A 21627-nucleotide genomic window follows, 5' to 3' on the forward strand; every position below is an offset into this window, starting at 1 on the left:
GGTGTAGATGAGGGAGCAGCCAGAGTAGCTACATGACTGGCAGCTTGAGCTGCAACATTGGCAACATCAACGGCTGCAGGACACTGCTCAAGAGACAATAACCGTGCCTCTAGTTGTATATAGCGCTGTTGGGCGTTTTCTGCCATCTTAGGCAGACCCTGGCTCAGTCTTAATGTTATGGAATTGGCAGCTTAGAAGAAGGATCAACATAAAAGGATCAAAGTAAAAGAATTATTTAGCCAGCTTACCGGTGTCCATAATGGTTAGTGGATTACTTTCCAGAATGGTAGAATATCCGCAGGGAAACCGGGTGGGAGCCAACCACACAATCCAGAATTGAGAAGAAAAAGAGCAGTAGAATCTAGCGGAAAACATAAGCAAAACAATGTCTTATCTTCAAGTAAAAAATATCATTTTATTGTAAACTTCATTAAAAATTTAGCATTCCACTACAAGAGAAAAAAAAAGTATAGAGAGAGGTGACAGTAAACCGGACTACGTGTTTCAGCTTACGCCGTCATCATGGTCCAATAATTTTATATAATATGCTTCATTATATTGCGGTAATGAGTGGCCATTTTTTCAGGTCCTTCTCAGATATGTCTATTTCAATACTAATTTTTGCTGCATGCCCTTAAATGACTCAAATATGATAACCTAAATAACGTTAGGCTTGTCAACTACTGTAACACAAGGTATTCCCAAATGTACACACCTAAGTAATATAGTGGTTGATTAATTCCTCATAAATTTTAAAATAAAGCTCAACTCTAGACAACAGCTGTCAAGAAAAAGGGCCCAGTATTGGATCGAGATGTACACGGTGTGTGTCACCAGTTACACTCACTGCTTTAAAATTTACAACAGGAAAGATTTGAAATTCCCACAGTGAGTAGAAGGAGGTATTACTGCGCTGCCCATGACAAGAAAAATACAACAGTGAGTAGAAGGAGGTATTAGTCTTTGTGTGCACGTTGCGTCATATCTAGCCTGCAAATGCTGCAGTGCATGTGCGCTTCAAATCGCTGCAGAAACACTGCATAATGGATGCAGTGTGTCTGCAGAATAGATGCCGATTTCATGCGCTCGGGATGCTGCTTCTATGGGAGAAGCATCCCAGGCTTCTCCCATAGAGTGGGAGCAGAGTGTGAGCAGCATGCAAAGCGCATGAAATAAATGACATGCTGCATTTTTAAACTCAGAGATTTTGTCAAATTTTTGACTCTCAAAACGCTGCATTCAAAAAAGCATTGTGCGCACGGATTATGCACAATCTTCATAGATTGTGCTGGGGATGCAGGATGCATGCATTTACGCTGCAGTGCTAAACGCAGTATAAATGCATGAAATTATGCAACGTGCGCACATAGCCTTACTGCGCTGCCTGTGACAGGAAAAATACAAAAAAAAAGTTTTCACATTGTTTTACATATTTTTTCTTTTTTCCCCTTTTCTTTCTACCAGCTGATATAGCATAGTGGGTTGACAATTGGTTTACAACATCACGTTAATGCTTAAACATGACTTCTAATCACATATGTATATATATTACATTTTTTTTCTTTTCGGTATTTCTATCTCTTCTTTTTCACATTTTTTCCACAATTTTTCTCCCCCTTTTTTTCCCTTTCTATTAGCTGATACAGCGCAGTGAGGTGGCAATAATACGTAATGCATAAGCATGCGTTTTAACCACATACTTACACATATGGTACAGACCAAAAGTTTGGACACATCTTCTCATCTCTAGAACAACTGTTAAGAGGAGACTTTGTGCAGCAAGCGTTCATTGTAAAATAGCTGCTGGGAAACCACTGCTAAGGACATGCAACAAGCATAAGAGACTTGTTTGGGCTAAAGAACACAAGGAATGGACATTAGACCAGTGGAAATCTGTGCTTTGGTCTGATGAGTCCAAATTTGAAATCTTTGGATCCAACCATCGTGTCTTTGTAGAAAAGGTGAACGGATGGACTCTACATGGCTGGTTCCCACGATGAAGCGAGGAGGAGGAGGTGTGATGGTGTGGGGGTGCTTTGCTGGTGACACTGTTGGGGATTGATTCAAAATTAAAGGCATACTGAACCAGCACAGCTACCATAGCATCTTGCGGCGGCGTGCTATTCCATCTGGTTTGCGTTTAGTTGGACCATCATTTATTTTTCAACAGGACAATGACCCCAAACACACCTCCAGGCTGTGTAAGGGCTATTTGACTAAGAAGGAGAGTGATGGGGTGCTACGCCAGATGACCTTGCCTCCACAGTCTCCAGACCTGAACCCAATCGAGATGGTTTGGGGTGAGCTGGACCGCAGAGTGAAGGCAAAAGGGACAACAAGTGCTAAGCATCTCTGGGAACTCCTTCAAGACTGTTGGAAAACAATTTCCGGTGACTACCTCTTGAAGCTCATCAAGAGAATGCCAAGAGTGTGCAAAGTAGTAATGAAAGCAAAAGGTGGCTACTTTGAAGAACCTAGAATATAAGACATATTTTCAGTTGTTTCACATTTTTTTAAGCATTTCATTCCACATGTTTCAATTCATAGTTTTGATGCCTTCAATGTGAATCTACAATTTTCAGCATCCTGAAAATAAAGAAAACTGTTTGAATGAGAAGGTGTGTCCAAACTTTTAAGAATAAGCAAAAATAGGTAATATCAGCTCACCAAGCCTGCTGCAGTCCCATAATCGTCCTGTGGTGGATGATCAGCGCACAGATGGTCAGAAGTCACCAAATAGATATAAAATATAAATCCAGCGCAATCACATGGAATATTAAAAAGTTGTCTTCTTTATTGATAGTTTTTCATAAAATCCAAAAGGTACATGCAGCATAAAAATAAAGGATGCCCAGGTCAGAGCGACGCATTTCAACAAACTGTCTTAATCATGGTCTGGACCATTTTCATTCTTTTTACATTGTCTGTATTTTTCTTTTTCTAATACTGCGATATTTTGTTTGCTCTGTATTTTGTGGTTTTGGTTTTTTTTTTGTAATTGGACAATTTTGTCCAATGTGATAAGATCTTATTTATTGCTTGTTTTTTCTCCTCCCCTTCCCCTTATATATGCCTCATGGTAGCTATGCTTTTTTTGATGTGCATCAGAATGATTCCTTTCCTGAAGAATGGGGCTCAGACTCCTGAAACGCGTAGAAATAAAATCACTCCTTTTATTATAGGAAAAAAATATTTTTTGTATTTTTACTGTCACTGGCAGTGCAGTTATACCTCCTTCTCCTCCTCCAGTCTACATTTGATATCTGAAAGGACTGCTGAAGACTGTTTCATTGAATTTGCTTAGGGCGTTGTGACTCTCTCACAACCTTAACAGGTGAGCGTGCTTAGCTTATTTCTACTCTGGTTTTGTTGAAGGATAAATCCCACTTTACACACTGCAATGTATCTTACGATGTGTCGGCGGGGTCACGTCGTAAGTGACGCACATCCGGCATCGTAAGGTACATTGCAGTATGTGACAGGTACGTGCGATTGCGATTGAACGGTAAAACATTCATCGCATGCACATCGTTCATTTCTCTAGAATTGAACATCAGATTGTTCATCGTACCCGGGTTAGCACACATCACAGTGTGTGACACCCCGGGAACGATGAACAGATCTTACCAGCGTCCTGCGGCTTCCGGCCAGCAATGCGGAAGTAAGGAGGTGGGCGGGATGTTTACATCCCGCTCAGCTCTGCCCCTCCACTTCTATTGGCTTGCTGTCGCGTGACGTCGCTGTGACGCCCAACGTCCCTCCCACTCCAGGAAGTGGATGTTCGCCGCCCACAGCGAGGTCATATGGACGGGTAAGTACGTGTGACAGGAGTTAATCGTTTGTGCGGCACATTCAACAAATTGAACGTGCCGCACATACGATGGAGGCGGTTACGATCGCATACGATATCGTATGCTGGATCGTAAGGTGTAAAGCAGGCTTAAGACCCTATTGCGCCTTTTGTTTCCAGTTTTTTCCTCCCACAGTAAGTGTTATGGGGTTTGTGGCTTAGGAGAAGAATGGTACATACAATCCTAAGTGCAACCCGAGGTCCACCGTGCTCTGGATGGAATATAGCTGAGCTGGACAGACAACTATAGACTTCAGTATAATAAGGTTTAAATTAATAAGGCGCAAACGGTCAGGGTTATTTACACACTCACACCAGCGAACAGAAATGTAAATGCAGCGGAGCTACAATATGCGAACCTGCACAGTGGCACCTGCCAGAAATAAGAAAGTGCAGTGCAGCAGTACGCTTAACCAACGCTGCTACACAGTAGAAGAGAGGCAGCCTAATAGATAGCCATGGTAACCCAAAACACTATCGGTATATATGTGGGGAACAGCGAAAACCCACCATGCTTAACCAGCGCGGTTACCCGCTTAATATTACTCAGAAGTGGGTAAATAAGAGGTGGTGAGACCTGCTTAACAACTTCTATTACCGCAAGGCAATTAAACGGAAAATTCAAGCAACCTGCCTAACAACCTCTTTCCGCACAGGTAATTAAAGACAGAGTGCCGTCCGGCGTCTGCAATGTCCTAATATAACCTAAGCATCGCCCAGTCACAGCTCACCCCCAATCAGTGTAGGAGTCATCCAGCGGCCAATCCAGGGATGTTGCATCATCAGAGGAGCTGACGTCTAGCGGCCAATTCAGGGATGCCGCGTGATCAGAGCAGCTGATGTCTAATGGCCAATCCAAGGATGCCACATCACGCGCATGCGCAGTGACTCAATTTCCACAATTAGACTCTGGCAAAGAGGACTTGTCCTGTCCCCACATACATCAGCAGCAGCTGGGCTGCTCGAATCCAGTGGCTCAAGGGGTCTCCGGACACTCAAATAAAAGGGGACGTATATGTACAGGGATTGCTGTAGATACTTCGTGACACCACCCACAGTGCGTGGTAAGATGTGGTACAACCGCTGCTGTTAGGGAGCACCCGTGGTCGATGGGATGGCAGCTGGATGTTAACCCCTCCGTGGGTAGGGGCGGATGCCCCGGGGCTCAGTGTCCAGAACACAGAGAGATGGTGCAGGTTGGAGGTAGCGCGCCGCTCCGGACCGGGGGATGTTGAATAATTGCACACGAGTCTATTTGTAAACCAAGGGGTCAGTGGCCGGCTGCCACGTCCGGGTATACTCGGGACCTACACCTGGCTGGTGTACCAATGTCCCTTCCTCAGGCACTCTGTAACTTTCTCAATTCTGGACAACCCCGCCTGAAACTGGGAAATCCGCTCCCGGTGTTACGGTTGCTGCGAGCACTGGAGACTATGTCCAGATTTCTTGCTACTGCACATGTGCGAGCGCTGGAGACTAAAGGCTGCTTTACACCAGGCAATCTATCGTGCGATAGATCGTCGGGGTCACGGTTTTTGTGACGCACATCCGGCATCGCTGGCGATGCCGGCCTGTGTGACACCTCCTAGCGACGCAGTATCGCTCACAAATCGTGAGTTGGGTACTGCTCGTTAGGTTCCATAATATCGTTTACTTTAGTTGACCATCGTTTCCGTGGTAGCACACGTCGCTCCGTGTGACACCACGGGAACGATGAGCAGCTCACCTGCCTCCCGCGGCCGCCACCGTCTCTATGTGGAAGGAAGGAGGTGGGCGGGATGTTTACGTCCCGCTCATCTCCGCCCCTCCGCTTCTATTGGCCGGCGGCCGTGTGACGTCGCTGTGATGCCGAACGTCCCTCCCACTCCAGGAAGTGGACGTTCGCCGCCCACAGCGAGGTCGCACGGGAGGTAAGTATGTGTGACGGGGGTTACTAACTTTGTGCGACACGGGCAGCGATTTGCCCGTGACGCAAAAAGGACGGGGGCGGGTACGATCGATTGTGAAATCGCACAATCGGTCGTACCGTGTAAAGCAGGCTTAAGTCCAGATTTCTTGCTACTGCACATGTGCGAGCGCTGGAGACTAAGTCCAGATTTCTTGCTACTGCACATGTGCGAGCGCTGGAGACTAAGGGGCACTTTGCACACTGCGACATCGCAGGTGCGATGTCGGTGGGGTCAAATTGAAAGTGACGCACATCCGGCATCGCATGCGACATCGCAGTGTGTAAAGCCTGGATGATACGATTAACGAGCGCAAAAGCGTCGTAATCGTATCATCGGTACAGCGTCGGCGTAATCCATAATTACGCTGACGCAATGGTCCGATGTTGTTCCTCGCTCCTGCGGCAGCACACATCGCTGTGTGTGAAGTCGCAGGAGCGAGGAACATCTCCTACCGGCCTCACTGCGGCTTCCGTAGGATATGCGGAAGGAAGGAGGTGGGCAGGATGTTTACATCCTGCTCATCTCCGCCCCTCCGCTCTGATTGGCCGCCTACCGTGTGACGTCGCAGTGACGCTGCACGACCCGCCCCCTTAACAAGGAGGCGGGTCGCCGGCCACAGGGACGTCGCACGGCAGGTGAGTGTGTGTGTGAAGCTGGCGTAGCGATAACTTTCGCTACGCCAGCTATCACCACATATCGCTGCTGCGACGGGGGCGGGCACTATCGCACTCGGCATCGCAGCATCGGCCTGCGATGTCGCAGTGTGCAACGTGCCCCTAAGTCCAGATTTCTTGCTACTGCACATGTGAGCGCCGGAGACTAAGTCCTATATTGGAGCCATTGCACATGTGCGGGTGACATCATCGCTGACACGAGGTCACATGTCTCTGACACCTTCTATGCCGATTGGTCGCTGGTCATGTGCTTGTGATGCCTTGCTCGGTGATAGGCCAGCATGATGTCACTCCTGTCGTTCTGGCAGCGGATTGGCTCTGGTGTCCTCCATCTTGGATGAGGCACAGAGTCTATATAAGACCCTGACACATGCCGCATGGCGCTCAGTCCTCTTGGTTCATGCATAAGAGTAGACGCTCTGTGCGCGTTCCTCTAGGCATTCCTCTGTCTATGCTAGGTGAGCGCCACCGGCAGGGTAGCGTTCTTATACCTTACAGCTTCGGCTGCTGTCCGTATCCTTACCTCTTAGGGGAGCGGACATAGGCAGGTGCCTGAGGCACATGGTCTGGCTGGGCCTTGTGGTTCGACTCATAGGTGGACGTTGCCGCTAGGGTAACGTTCCTTATACTGCGTCTGGCAGTTGTTCGTATCCTCGCACACTAGGGGAGCGAACAGAGGTAGGAGCTTTGTGCGGCTTACGCTGCTGTTCGTCTCTTTTGCACCACTAGAAGAGCGGACCTAGGCAGGTGCCATATCTAGTGGTTCGTGTCCTCGCACACTAGTGGAGCGAACGCAGGTAGGAGCTTTGTGCGGCTTACGCTGCTGTTCGTCTCTTTTGCACCACTAGAAGAGCGGACCTAGGTAGGTGCCATTTCGCACACATTGCCTTTGTCTCTGTGATTATTAACAGAGATCATTCCACACACCCTCCAAGTAATGGAGGAATTGCTTTACTTTCTTATTATATCCTTCTGTGAGTTAACAGAGGTATTGCACTCTGCCATAGTCTGCAGCAGAGTCTTTGCACGGTGGACCCTGACTGTCTGATACTCACTTAGGTTATTATCAGACAGCCCCCCCGTAACACCCGGTATGTTCTGGTTGGGAGACGTGCCAGCGAAAACTGACCCTTGGAATTTTAATGGGTGTTTGCGGATACCCTATCCCCCGCGGGCGGTTGGCTGCCGTTTTGCTCTATCTGGGCTAACACTTCTGAAGCAATGTCTGGAACCTTGCTCCCGGCCTGGTAAATTAGAGAAGGGGTTTGCAACCATCTTCTAACTATGGTCCAGGTACCCCGCCTGTGCACGGTTTTCGGACCGGATCTCCGCTGTTGGTACTGGCGGGCTCCAACCCTGTCCCGATCCACTTTGGATTTCCCGTGACCGGACTCCCGTCGCCTTTGGACACGGTCCACTGCTTGCCACCTAGCCAGTAGACTAGGGCCACTACCCTGTCTACTCTCCACTAGGCTCAGCTTTCCCTTGACAGTCTGTCACTGTCACAGACTTCTCTCCACTCCACCTCTAACTTCAAACTCCAAACTCAATCTATCTACTGTGTTCCCGCCCCCGTATCCTCAAGACCCCTAGGTGGGTGCTCCCAATCTGCCTGGTCCTGCCCACTGGTATGTTCTTCCTACCCTGGGGGGAGTGGCTAGGATTTTGTGGCAGATGGTACCTAGTGTGGGATGGTGTTATGTCGAGTGAATTATTCTTCTGTGACCACCTGGCGGCGCCAGGGCGTTACAGACTCAGCCCGCGAATGAGCAGTGGCCCATTTTCCGCACTTAAGGCCGCTTTACACGCAACAATATCACTAGCGATGTCGCTAGCGATCGCACCCGCCCCTGTCGTGCGTGCGTCACGGGCAAATCGATGCCCGTGGAGAATAATATTGCTAGTACGCGTTAAACGCACATACCGTCCTAACGACGTCGCTGTGGCCGGCAAACAAACTCTTTTTTAAGGGGGAGGTTCGTGCGGCGTCACAGCGACGTCACACAGCTGGCCACCAATAGAAGCAGAGGGGCGGAGAGCAGCCGCATTAACGCCACTCCCACCTCGTTGCCGGAGGTCGCAGGAACGCTGTTGTTCAGCGTTCCCGGGGTGTCACACATAGCGATGTGTGCTGCCTCAGGAACGATGAACAACCTGCGTCCAAAATGAACAACCATATTTGGGAAAGGAACGACGTGTCAACAATCAACGATTTTTGCCGTTTTTCGAATCATTAGTGGTTGCTCGTAGGTGTCACACGCAATGACGTAGCTAACGATGCTGGATGTGCGTCACAAATTCCGTGACCCCAACAACATATCGTCAGATAAGTAGTTGAGTGTAAAGCGGCCTTTAGACTCCGGCAGCTGAACAGCCACCAGCAGCACAGCAGAGGATTGGACCTCCCGCTGTGAACAGCACCAAGAAGGAGCTGCACCTACAGAATGGGTATTGGGGAGCTGAGAGACAGGAGGCACGCTGACCCTGACCCGTAAGGGAGGACACCTCTGATGACAGCTGTAACAGTGAGCTCCTCATTATTTAGTATCAGTATTAAAATAGTTTGACACCTGAATCACTCATTATTTCGACAGAGATATCTTCTATAGATAAGTTAAATCTGTAGACTCTGCAGAAAGAGGAAATTATCTTTGTTAATTTCAAGGACAAAAGGGATGTGGTTATTTTGTCCTCCATTCATATTGCAATTTTGTGGATCCAACACACCAGCTGCTAAACCTGCCTAAATTCTGGACTACAACTGCTTTGCATAAAATAAGGCATGGTATATCAGTCCATCTCCCCAAATCCCAAAAGTCCATTGTATAGCCATGTTGCTGTTCTTTCATCCTGTAGTACCTCAGTACCTTATCCTTAACTTTTTAAGTGTATTGGATTTTTTTTTTCATTTTTCTGTTAGGATATACCAGAGTGGGTTTCTGTTCTCAATAGCTACAGACTGATGTTTGTTGGCCAGTTGCTTGGTTGGCATGACAAAGTTATAATTAAAGGCAAACAGGATGTTTGAGACAGGTCTCCGGGGTGATGCTGTCTTTTCGAGCCTTGCACTTTGTCCAAACAGCAAATTATGGTCTATGTTGAGGTATAAGACAGGAGAAACAGAGCAATACACTTTTGTGTGCTTTATCTCAGTGCCATACAATGTGAACAAAAAAATATATCCTAGAAATGATGCATTTGTAAAATAATGGACAACTTACATTTTTTAAACTAATTTTACAAATTAAATCAATTAACAAGATTTGGGCTTAAAGTAAACCTGTCAGGTGCAATATGCACCCGGAACTATGAGCAGTTCTGGGAACATATTCTGAGTCTGGATGATGGCCACGCTATGACCGTGCTACACAGTACTCTGGAGGAATCCATTACAGCTGTGAGCTCCCAGCGTTATAGAGTAGCTAATACTCGGGACTTACAGTCCTTGCTGGTAGAGTTCACTATCCGGGAACACTAGTTACCTTAATGCTGAGTGAGATCTTGAAAGACCCATAGGACAGGGAGCTGTTTTCTCCTCCTCTGCATGTGGTTTCATTTACAGGGAATAACCGTGACCATACATTGTCCAGAATGATGAGGATATCCACAGACATACCGCTAGAATAGGAAACGTATTCCGTGTGTATTTTTTGACTCCTCTGACAGGACTGTCAGCCTTATTCTGCTCTATACGGTGCACTACTCGGTGCTGAAGTCAGAGTGGACATAATCTCATCCGTCCAGACAATCCAACCACCACTGCGTGCACAATCATCCATTACATCCCAGCTCAGGGACTAGTCAGTAACATCTGGCCGGACTAACAAGTCTTCCTTTAACTACGTTACACATGAACTAAGAAATAAGATTTAGCCTGTAATTCAGGAATAGTCCCCTGTGTGTGATAATTAATGAAGTGAGTCAGAATTGATCACCTGATGATCCCCTGTATTGCGTTAGGGGGGGTGAAACGCGTCGGGAGAGTTTGAGGGGGTCCATAAGCTAAGTGGACCTCTTGACTCTTACCTAACAGTTCTATACCTATGCAAGGGAAACCATGTCCCATTGAAGAACCTTGACAATAACGCATAATTTATTCATGTTGTTTGTTTAATTGTGGTTCTGTCCTGCACTACACCTTATCACTTTTTTCTGGTGATGGTCACCCCCGCTATAGGCTACTAGGACAGTGAGGGATAGCGTATCGATAGGAACAGAGGTTTAGGACCCTGGGATAATGCGCAGGAGAAAAATTAGGATCCATGTGGCGCAAGATTATCCTGATACTTATCTAAGAAAACCTCTGAACCCTGTTCTCCCTTACGAACCATTTGTCCTGAGCCTACCCTCTGGCGAGGGTTGAACACTGGTCAACACCTGCACTAATTGTCTTTGTCCTATATGTGGTCTTGATGATAAGAGAGAGAACATCACAATTGTTCTGTTTTAGAATATTTATTGAATAAAATATATTTTTATGAGAGTAGTGTAAATTGGTGGTTTTTGGTAACATATTGTTAATCCCTGCCAAACTGCCCCTGTATCTCTTAGCATAGATAAAGGAATCTTTAGAAAAGTATTTCTAAAGATTTTTTATCTTACAATAATGGGGTGCCCCTGTGGCTTCAGTCGTCACAGAGTACTGCATCTCACTTAAGGGTCAGTATTCATCTTGGGTAAGGAGGGGGTTAACCACCAGTGTTTTCACATTTCACCTTACATACAGCTCCCACCTGGGACTGGACTAGGGTAGGCTGGGGGGTGGTCATCATGATGCATGGGACTTTCCCAGTCACTAGGACAACCACCTAGGGGGTGGGCACCACTTAGGGTAGAAGTAGGAGCAACTCTTACACAAACTTCAGTCAAGTTGGGACTTCAGTTTTGGCAGCACGACATCACTCTTATTCTTCTTATTCTTCACGGAGCCTGAGGCTTGGAGCAGGAAGCTCAGCCTGGGTTCCTTACTTCTGGAGGGACATCCCTTGGGAAAGGACACTTTCAAATACCAGGGGCTACCACTAACGTATCCGGGATCGGCTGGGGCCCATCATAGCAGAGACTGGTACCCTGAGGCTGCGTTGGAACTGTGAGTAAAAAGACCTGGAACCGCAGCTGACTCTGCCTCTTATTGCCATCGCCGTCGCCCCGCACTTCGGCGACAGCCATCCCTCATCATCCTCCCTGGAGCCCGCTCCAACTGTGGGAAGCAGAACCATCTTTGCTATGACACCATCAGCAGTGGCGGCTAATCCCTGGCTGCATACCACAGGTGGCATCACGAAACAAACCATCCTCCATTCATCTTCCCCTTTTTATTGTACGCCTCAAGGCCACGAAGCTGGGCAGGGCCTCCCGTGACATCCCCTGACCCGACATTACTGGCTCGGAGACGAGTAAAGTTAACCCCTTTCCCCATGGGTGCTGCACTAATGAGCACAGGGACTAGTCCCAAGGGTGTTATATCCCCCGATTAATCCGCCTTTTTAGCACGTTAACATGCCCACAGGGGCGTACTAACATGCTATTCAATGCAGCATCACCAGCGGTGACACGAGTACCTGTGTTCGCTGTCACTGTGCTTCTGAAGTCCCCGTCACTTCCAGAAGCCCAGTCGGAAGTGCCCGGCATTGAGAAGCGCGGTCACAGTGGACACAGGTACGCACGTCAGCGCTGGTAATGCTGCATTGACTAGCATGTTAGTACACCCCTGTGGGAATACTAATATGCTAGGAGGGCAGATTAGTTACCCTTGGATTCCAAAGTGGAGTTAATTTTTGGTGGCTTCTCCTGTTCAGGCACCTTGGGCACCTGCAAAATAATCTAGTAAAAGCCAATTAGCGCTCCTTGTGTCTGAGCGCTGACGTGTGCCACAATTTATGGTCATATCTGGAGTATTAGCTTATTCAGAAAGAGCTATATTTGGCAATATCTGGTCACAACAGTAATCCACTACAGTGTGATAAAGGCTGAGGCAGCACAGGTGCATAACACAGATAAATAACCACCCACATACTCACCATCCATGGAATATCCATGGAATATTTTTGGTTGGTATTATGGATGCACACAGATGTGTGTGTGATGCACAGTGCCTGGCTTATAGCCTATTGGTCACACTTGTACTATTAAATCCGGTGGGCTGCCCAGTAACCACTCGTATACCTATCTTCAAAAAGGGGAAGGATGCTTATTATAATCAAAGTACATAATTATATGGATAAGGTGCAAGTCACATTGATATGTATAGAACACCATGATGGCTTTCAGGCTATTGGTTACACCCATACTAATAGATCAGGCAGGCTGCCCAACACAATATAAATGCACTCTGCAATCCTCTATGAACATGAATTACTATTGAAAATTTGAAAAAAATAACAAAATATAAATGAAATGTTTATTAAATTTAATGTCCACATTGCTTTGATAGTGAAACATTTAAAAAGTTAGTAAACTCTAGCATGCCTTCCCCCAAAAGAAAAAAATATAAAATGTTGTTATAATATAGACACTTGGCAAATGTTTTTTTTTTAAATTATCTTGTGTGGAATGAATATCTGTTTTAAGGCCGGCCACTACATTTTTATTAATGGCCTATTTTTAAGATGTACCATCAATACTTGATCAGTAGGGGTGCGACACCCGGAAGCCCAACTGATCAACTGTCAACAGTGCCGGAGGCTGGAAATTCTCACATGCTGCCAAACACAGCTCTGCAGTTAAAATGATACTTTCTGCGGTGGGGTACTATAGATCCAACCTATATTCATTTGAATAAGGGATGAATCTGCAGCACCTGGCCCAGCTATATTAAAAATGACAGAGCTACTATGGACCGGCAGGATCCGAGAACTAGTAACACCTGATCAGCGACAATGCTTGCGATCACCTTCCCACCTTCCCAGACAGTGATATCCATCAATAAAACAAAGTAGGTGCCAGCCCTTTTAACAACATAATTTAAAACTTGAAAAGTGCTAATTTTTCTAAATTTTCTGTATATTTTAGATCTTTCAAAAATAAATACAAAGCATATTGACCTAAATTTGCCACAAAGTATAATTTGTCACGAAAAAAACATTCTTGACTCACTATGTTTGGTAAAACAAAGATGTATCTGGGGGGGTAAGCAGGCAAGGTACTTGCCCTAGGTGCAGACAGACAGTGACTCTAAAGGCTGCTTTACACGCGTCGATATCTCGTGCAATCGCATTTGCAATCGCACCCGCCCCCATCATTTGTGCGGCACGGGCAATTTGTTACCCGTGTCGCACAATATTGTAACCCCTGTCACACATACTTACCTTCCAAACGACCTCGCTGTGGGCGGCGAACATCCACTTCCGGAAAGGGGAGGGACGTTCGGCGTCACAGCGACGACACACAGCGGCCGGCCAATAGAAGCGGAGGGGCAGAGATGAGCGGGACGTAAACATCCCACCCACCTCCTTCCTTCAGCATTGCCGGCGCCCGCAGGTAAGCTGCAGTTCATCGTTCCCGGGGTGTCACATGGAGCGATGTGTGCTGCCACAGGAACGATGAACAACCGGATGTTCGATTTTTAGAAAATGTAGAAAATGAGCGACGTGTCAACGATGAATGAGAAGGTGAGTATTTGTGCTCATTCATAGCTGTCACACGCTACGATATCACTAACAATGCCGGATGTGCGTCACTTACGACGTGACCCCGCCGACATATCGTTAGATATATCGTAGCGTGTAAAGCTCGCTTAAGAACATGTAAAATTCTGGTTCCCTATAGTCTTTAAAGCTCAAGTACAATCGAAGCTCCAATTATGGGCTTATGGGATTATTGCGGTGTTATGGGCTTCCATAACACCTCAGCAGTGCCACAGGCTGATCGCCTCCATGCCATGCCGCAATGATGCAGTAATTCATGCAAAAGGAGCCCCGACCAAGTATTAAGGCATTTTCTGTATATACTTTTCATTAGGTCAACATTTCTGAGTTTAAAATCATTTTTTCAGTTGGTCTTATATAACATTTTAATTTTCAAAAATAATGACTTTTGGGTTTTCATTGGCTGTAAGCCATAATCATCAACATTAACAGAAATAAACACCTGAAATAGATCACTCTGTTTGTAATAACTCTATATAATATATGCGTTTCCCTTATTGTATTGAATTACTGAAATAAATTAACTTTTTGATGATATTCTAATTTATTGAGATGCACTTGGGTAATATTATAGCTCATTGCTAAAATTTAACCAATAGTACATTATATAAATGACCAAGAAAACCTAAGGAGTTGAGTGTGAAATTCCAGGCTTGGAGCTTCCGGCATGCCTTATACAGTACGTCCAATAACTCTCCTATTGGTGTAGGATACGCACCAAAGCTCAAAAATGCCAGAAGAAAAATCAAATGCATAGACAATATTGCAGTAAAAGTGCAACATGTGAACAAGCCCTTACACTGTAAAGCTGCAAGATCATTTCTAGAAGATCCATATTCTGGGTGGAGGATTATTGACTCTTGCAGCGAGCTGCATCATTTATGTAATGTGCTATTATTTTCATTGCTTTATATAATTACATTATTCATAGCACGACCATTAATAACAATAAACAATCAATGAGCAATGACTCTTTAGAGATTAGTTTGACAACCATGGTGACATCCATGTCTATGTCAGTGGCTGAATGGGACCTTATCCTGAAACTACTGACAGTCTTTACTATAACATCTATCATGGGAGACGATAAATTAGGCAGCAAATGAGCTGTCAGTTATTGAAGATGATGTGCTAGAAACAAAACAAACGGTGGGTATCTGACCAAGTATGACAAGGGCTAAATAATGATTATGATATATACTAACTGCTAAATAAATGCTGTAGACAGCACTCTTAGAAACTGGCATGATCTCTTGACTTTGAACTGTATGCTGTCAGCGAGGTTTTGGGAGCTCATTGTCGTAAATTTCCATATAATGTGTAATACAGTTGCAATCAATTAATGGGAATTTGTCAGCAGGTTTTTGCTACATCATATAATAGCAGCAAATGTAGGCAAAGAGATTCTGAATCCAATAATGTATCACTTAGATTACTGGCTGCAGCCATTTTGACAGTCAGAATTTTTAGATTTAGTCATGTAAAAGAGCTGATTGAGCTTCCCAGCCCACACCAGGCTCTCCATATAGATTGTACATTAACAGTGAGATATCAGTCAGAGGAGGTGGCATGCCGGACTACTCTACATGTCACATTGTAGTCCAAGGAATGATAAGAGTCCTGCTGCTTATACAGTGAAGCTGAGAGCCACAGGTTATTAATAGGAACTGTGATTGGTTGCTATAGGCAGCAGACCTTCTTAGTATAAGATGCTTATGTGTGAAGTAATATGATTTTGGTGGAGAGACGGATAGAGAGACAGAGACAGAGACAGACAGAAAGAGACAGTGAGACAGACATAGAGAAAGACAGACAGAGGTAGGTAGACAGACAGAAAGACAGACAGAGAGATAGAGAGAAGGACAGAAAGAGAGACAGAGAGAGGGAGGCAGACATGGCAAGAGAGAGAGACAGACAGAGAGAGGCAGCCAGGAAGAGCGACACAGACAGAGAGAAATTGATGGAGAGAGATACAGAGAGAAAGAGACAGAGAAAGAGACATAGATATAGAGACAGAGAGAGAAACAGAGACAGAGAGAGAGGCAGACAGGGATAGAAACAGACAGACAGTGAGAGAGATAAACAGAGAAACAGAGAGACAGAGAGATGGATAGAGAAAGAAAGAAACAGACAGAGAGAGAAGGATAGACAGAGAGATAGACAGATAGAGAGAGACAGAGAAAGGGATAAACAGAGCAAAATAGACAGCTAGAGAGAGAGGCAGACAGAGAGACAAACAGAGAGAAAGAGTGAGTGAGTGAAACAGAAAGAGACGGACAGAGAGGGAGACAGAGAGGGAGACAGACAGAGAAGGAGACAGGGAGAGTGAGAGAATGGGAGAGTGAGAGAGTGGGAGAGTGAGAGAATGGGAGAGAGTGGGAGAGAGGGAGAGAGGGAGAGAGTGGGAGAGAGTGAGAGAATGGGAGAGAGTGGGAAAGAGAGAGAGAGAGGGAGAGAGTGGGAGAGTGAGAGAATGGGAGAGAGTGGGAGAGAGGGAGAGAGGGAGAGAGTGGGAGAGAGTGAGAGAATGGGAGAGAGTGGGAAAGAGAGAGAGAGAGGGAGAGAGTGGGAGAGTGAGAGAATGGGAGAGAGTGGGAGAGAGGGAGAGAGTGAGAGAATGGGAGAGAGTGGGAGAGAGGGAGAGAGTGAGAGAATGGGAGAGAGTGGGAAAGAGGGAGAGAGAGGGAGAGAGTGGGAGAGTGAGAGAATGGGAGAGAGACATAGAGACAGAGAGACAGTTAATATCCCGGGCAACACCGGGTACTACAACTAGTAGCAAATAAACAACAGATCGGACCTTAATAAGTCAGGCATTTCTGAGTTTTCTGTGCTAACCCTTGCAGAATGCTGGCTTCAGCTTACATAGCAAAAACCTACTGACAGACTCCCTTTAATCATTTTTTGTAAACATTTTTAATGAGATATATTCAGAAAACATAGGGGCTAATGGATTTTCAAATGAAGCAGCTATTGTGATCTTTGTGATACGTCCTCTTTAAGCAGAACGACAGTGATGAAATTCCCTAATATGATATTAAATACAATTGAATGGCGTGGCATAACCTTTTTAGATAAAGACTTGACAAATCCTGGATAAAGCCTCATTTTACACTGCCGCACTATGTTTCTGACTGATAAGGACTTGCTATTTATGTGAAAATAGGGATGTAAAATGTCACTTCACTGAACGTATCAAATTAGATGATCATATTAGATACATGTCTTACAGATTAGAAAATCACAGCGATTGCCAGTGAAAGAGTTAAGTGGCATCCTTTGCTTGAAATCTCTCTGCTGAGCCTTCTACAGCCAGAGAATACAAGAAAACACAACATGAGCCAAGAACTGAGCAGACCAAATTTATAGTGCAGCAGAACACTGTTAATATGCTAGTGATGTCTGGATCTTCCTGGCTGAGCTATCATCAAGGGACAAGCTGCTATTCTGGCACTATGAGCGCTCTTCAAACTCCGGCGTAGCCTTCATATCAAACTGCCAGGCTGGCACCCCCTGCTTACAGTTTCTCAGAAGGTATTCATCACTGTCCTTATCACTTCCAAACATCTGACACATTGAGAAGGGTATTATCCTTTTTAAAGGTACACAGCTCGGTGAAAAATATTTCCTTCCCTCTTAGGCGTACAAGCATTTGCTTTGTTGAGAAGAGCAGAGGAACCAGGACACAATGTAATTCTTAGCTTTTCTACACGATCCTCTATTGTTCAAGTGAAAAGCGAAGCACCATGGATCTCTGTCAAGAAGAAATATTATAGTACGTTGCATTGCGCCACCCCTGGCTTATCGCTGCAACATGACTGCGTGATATCCAAAAGCACACAGGCGTCGTATGGAGCCGTAAAATACAAGTCATTGATCAGCTTAATATTCCTGTTATGTTGGGTTATCACAACATGCCTCCATTTATTATCTCTGAATATATTTGTAATTCTGGACATTTCCTCATCTATGTATCTCTATGTGCATTCAATTTCTACAAGAAATATCTTTTAATTAAAAAAGGATGATCCCACAGGACATTTCCACAGTGATCTTCAATGCAGAATGGGTGGTTATCTGCAGCATAAATTAACACGAATCAGGTCAATTGGAATGTTCTCCGCATTTTTTAAAATCTCATGCACAACACTCCACATAGAAAATTCTGCTGCATTTACACCTTGCGGGAATGTACACTAAGGGCTCATGTATGGGCACAAGGTTTATTCAGGGTTTGCAATATATTTTTGAAATCCAAAATCAGTTTTTGGATCATAAATAGAAAGGCGGCATTCACACATTGCAAAATGGTGGTTAAATCATTTCAGTTTTCTTGTGCAGTTTCGGAAGCAAAACAGCTTGAACAGTATATATACTGTATATATATATATATATATATATATACATATATATATATATATATATATCGAAGTATAAGAAATCCAGGTGCACCCCTTGCTCCACGTGTTGCCGTACTGCCGCGATCAATCTCCAATGTGCATGGATTGGATCCGGGTGCAGACTTGGTGAAAATATCACGAATAAATCCAATGGAAGAAAGAAAGTCGCACTCCGTAAGGATCTCAGTGTTGTTCCATCTTTATTTCACATCAACGTGATAGTACAGGCGGTAGGGGAGGTGAGGCGTGCTATACAACGCCGGACGACGGCGTGCCGTTTCGCTAATGTTTAGCTTCCACGGGTCCAGTGCAATTTGCTGTGCAGCACTGCCCTTTTAAAACAGATGGTGCGGATACTACGTCAGCAAGTGATAGAAAATGCAAAAAATGCAAATGTACAATTAGATGTTGCAAAAGGAAGGTGAATTATTCTAGAAATATTAAACTATGAACTCTCTTTCAAGAAAGTACATCATAAATATTTTTGATATTTTTGAATGGTAAATAACAGACATATCACTATAAATGTCAAAATAAACCTTAGTATTACACTTATACTCGTGGCGCAAAAAGGACAGTATTTTCAAAAGATCACATGTCAATTAGATCAGTCAGAAAATTAGACAAAAATCGGAAAGGCAATCAGGAAAGAAAAAAGAGAAACAGAGGACATATATAGCACAGCAAGAAATTCCATTTTATTTGAATACAGATAAAATTGCTTTCTAATCAAAGAAAGACAGACAGATCGTTCCTGTCATTCAGACCTAGCGGTCCCATTGCGTTTAGGTCTAAGATTAGTCTTGATTCTTTTTGCAGTAGTGAGCGGTGTGTATCACCACCTCTGCTACTGGGATTCACTTTTATTAACCCTGCAAAGGACATTAAGCGAGGATTACTGTTGTGACATTCTTGCATGTGTTTTATGAGGCGTGCTGAGCCTATCCCTGATGTTATAATTTTTAAGTGCTTTCTAAACCTGATGTACAGGGGTCAAATCGTTTGCCCAATATAATAAAAATTGCAAGGGCAAAATATGGCATATACTATGTATGTTGATTTACATGATATAAAATCATTGACCCTGAGATACTCGCATCCCACTCTTATAACGTCCCCCGTTTTATGAGCAAAGCAATAGGGGCAGTTCCCACATTTGAAGTTACCCTTCAGTTTTTTGCAATCCAACCAGGTTCTTTCTTTTGTATATGCGAATCTATTATTAGCTAATAAGTCACCCAAATTCTGACATCTTCTATAGGATATTAGGGGGCCTTCCTTTGCCAACTCTTGGAGGTCCCTATCGTTTTTTATCAGGTGCCAATGTTTTTTATGCTGGATCTCAGTGTCAAACATGGAATTGTATTCGAAGTTAAAAGCACATCTTTCTATGGGGATCTTTTTTGGCATTTTTTTAGATTTTTTTTGGCGGAGTTATTCTGTTCGGTGGCCCCTGTTGCGGCCCTATCAAGGGCAGCATCTACAACCATGGATGGGTAACCCCGCTCAAGTAGCCGCATCTTCAACTCAGAGGCCTGTTCCCTGAATCAGAGAGGATTATTATTAACGCTTTTTAACCACAAGAATTGGCTATATGGGAGTGAGGTTCTGGTGTGGGATGGATAAGCACTGCCATAATGCAGCAGATTGTTAACTGCTGTGAGTTTTCTATGGACCTCCCTCAGTATGGTCCCCTCATTCACTGTCAGCCTGACATCCAGGAAAACTAGTTCCTGGCCCCCAAACTGACTAGTGAAGAGCATATTAAATGTATTATTTTCATTCAAGTAGGTGACAAATTGATCAAACTCTTGCTTAGTGCCATCCCACACCAGAAACACATCGTCCACATATCTTGCGTATCTTTTTATATGTTTGAGAAAGGGGTTAACTATACCATAGATCATGTCGTCCTCTAAGGCCACCAAGAACAAGTTTGCGAAAATGCAGGCTGCGGGGGTACCCATCGCTGTACCCCCGCATTGCAAGTACCATTGCTCCCCAAAAGTGAAGGCATTGTGGCTCAATACAAAATTAAAAGTCTCTGCCACAAATGTCACAAGGGAGGGATCCTGTCCAAAATTGGTAAGGACTTTTTTGATAGTCTGTACACCCAGATCTTGTGGGATCCGGGTGTACAGACTCTCAATATCCAATGATGCCAACTGAAGTCCATGCTGCCACTCAAAGTCATCCAGCATTTCTACAAAGTCACCTGTGTCCCTAACGTAAGAGGGAAACATTTTAGCCAGTGGCTTCAAGAGCCATTCGAGGTATTGTGATAGGGGTTCGGTAATGGATCCTATGCCCGAAATTATTGGGCGGCCGGGGGGGGAAACCATGTCTTTATGCACTTTCGGTAGATAATACCAATGTGCTTTCTTTGGGTATACAGGTAGAAGTTTTTCTGCTGTACTTTTAGTTAAAATTTTATTGTCCACCCATTTAAATAGAAAACTTCTTAGTTGTTTTACATAAAGCCAGGTCGGATCGCTAGACAATTTTTTATAAACACTGGTATTATTTAATTGTCTTTCAGACTCATTTTGATATGCTTTTTTTGTCAAAAGGACTATGGCGCCCCCCTTGTCGGCCCTTCTGATTATTATGTCCCGGTTGCTCTGCAAAGTTTTGAGGGCCTTCAATTCATTTTTTGCTAAATTGCTCGCGGGTGGTGAGTATCTGAGGGCCTCTAGATCTCTTATTACCAATTCTTGGAATAAATCTATATTGTTGCCCGGGGTGGATGGAGGAAAAAACGTAGATTTTAGACCCTTTCTAAAAGGGTTAGACAAGGTGCCATCAAGGTTTTTTACCGCAGGGTCTACAAAAACAGGAGCAGGGTCGGTCAAACTGAGGAGTAAATGTACGTCTTTCTCTAATGCGGGTGTATTCCCTTGGCCTCCAAAGAAGCCAAGGGGGCCCACCCGCACACTGTAGTTCTCTTGTTGTGGATGATTGAGTACTTTTTTTCTGGGTATTATAGTATTTTTTAAGGTGCAGTTTTCTGCAACCCTTATAAAGATCTATCCAAAAATCGGTTAGATTAAAGCTCTCAGGTAAGCAAAAATTTAACCCCTTCCTGAGCACGGAGTACATGTCAGCTGAAAA

At 44.7% G+C, this 21627-nt stretch overlaps 1 long non-coding RNA gene across 1 annotated transcript in view; it reads right to left on the reverse strand.

Annotated features, from left to right (window-relative positions):
- The window catches only part of LOC142309842 (uncharacterized), a 229643-nt gene that overhangs the window by 54126 nt on the left and 153890 nt on the right, over positions 1-21627 (reverse strand). The window contains exon 2 of the long non-coding RNA XR_012754011.1: positions 249-361. This is a non-coding gene — a long non-coding RNA (uncharacterized LOC142309842). The remainder of the gene's footprint in view (positions 1-248; positions 362-21627) is intronic.

The sequence above is a fragment of the Anomaloglossus baeobatrachus genome, chromosome 5 (assembly GCF_048569485.1).
Source record: "Anomaloglossus baeobatrachus isolate aAnoBae1 chromosome 5, aAnoBae1.hap1, whole genome shotgun sequence".
Taxonomy (NCBI): Eukaryota; Metazoa; Chordata; class Amphibia; order Anura; family Aromobatidae; genus Anomaloglossus; species Anomaloglossus baeobatrachus.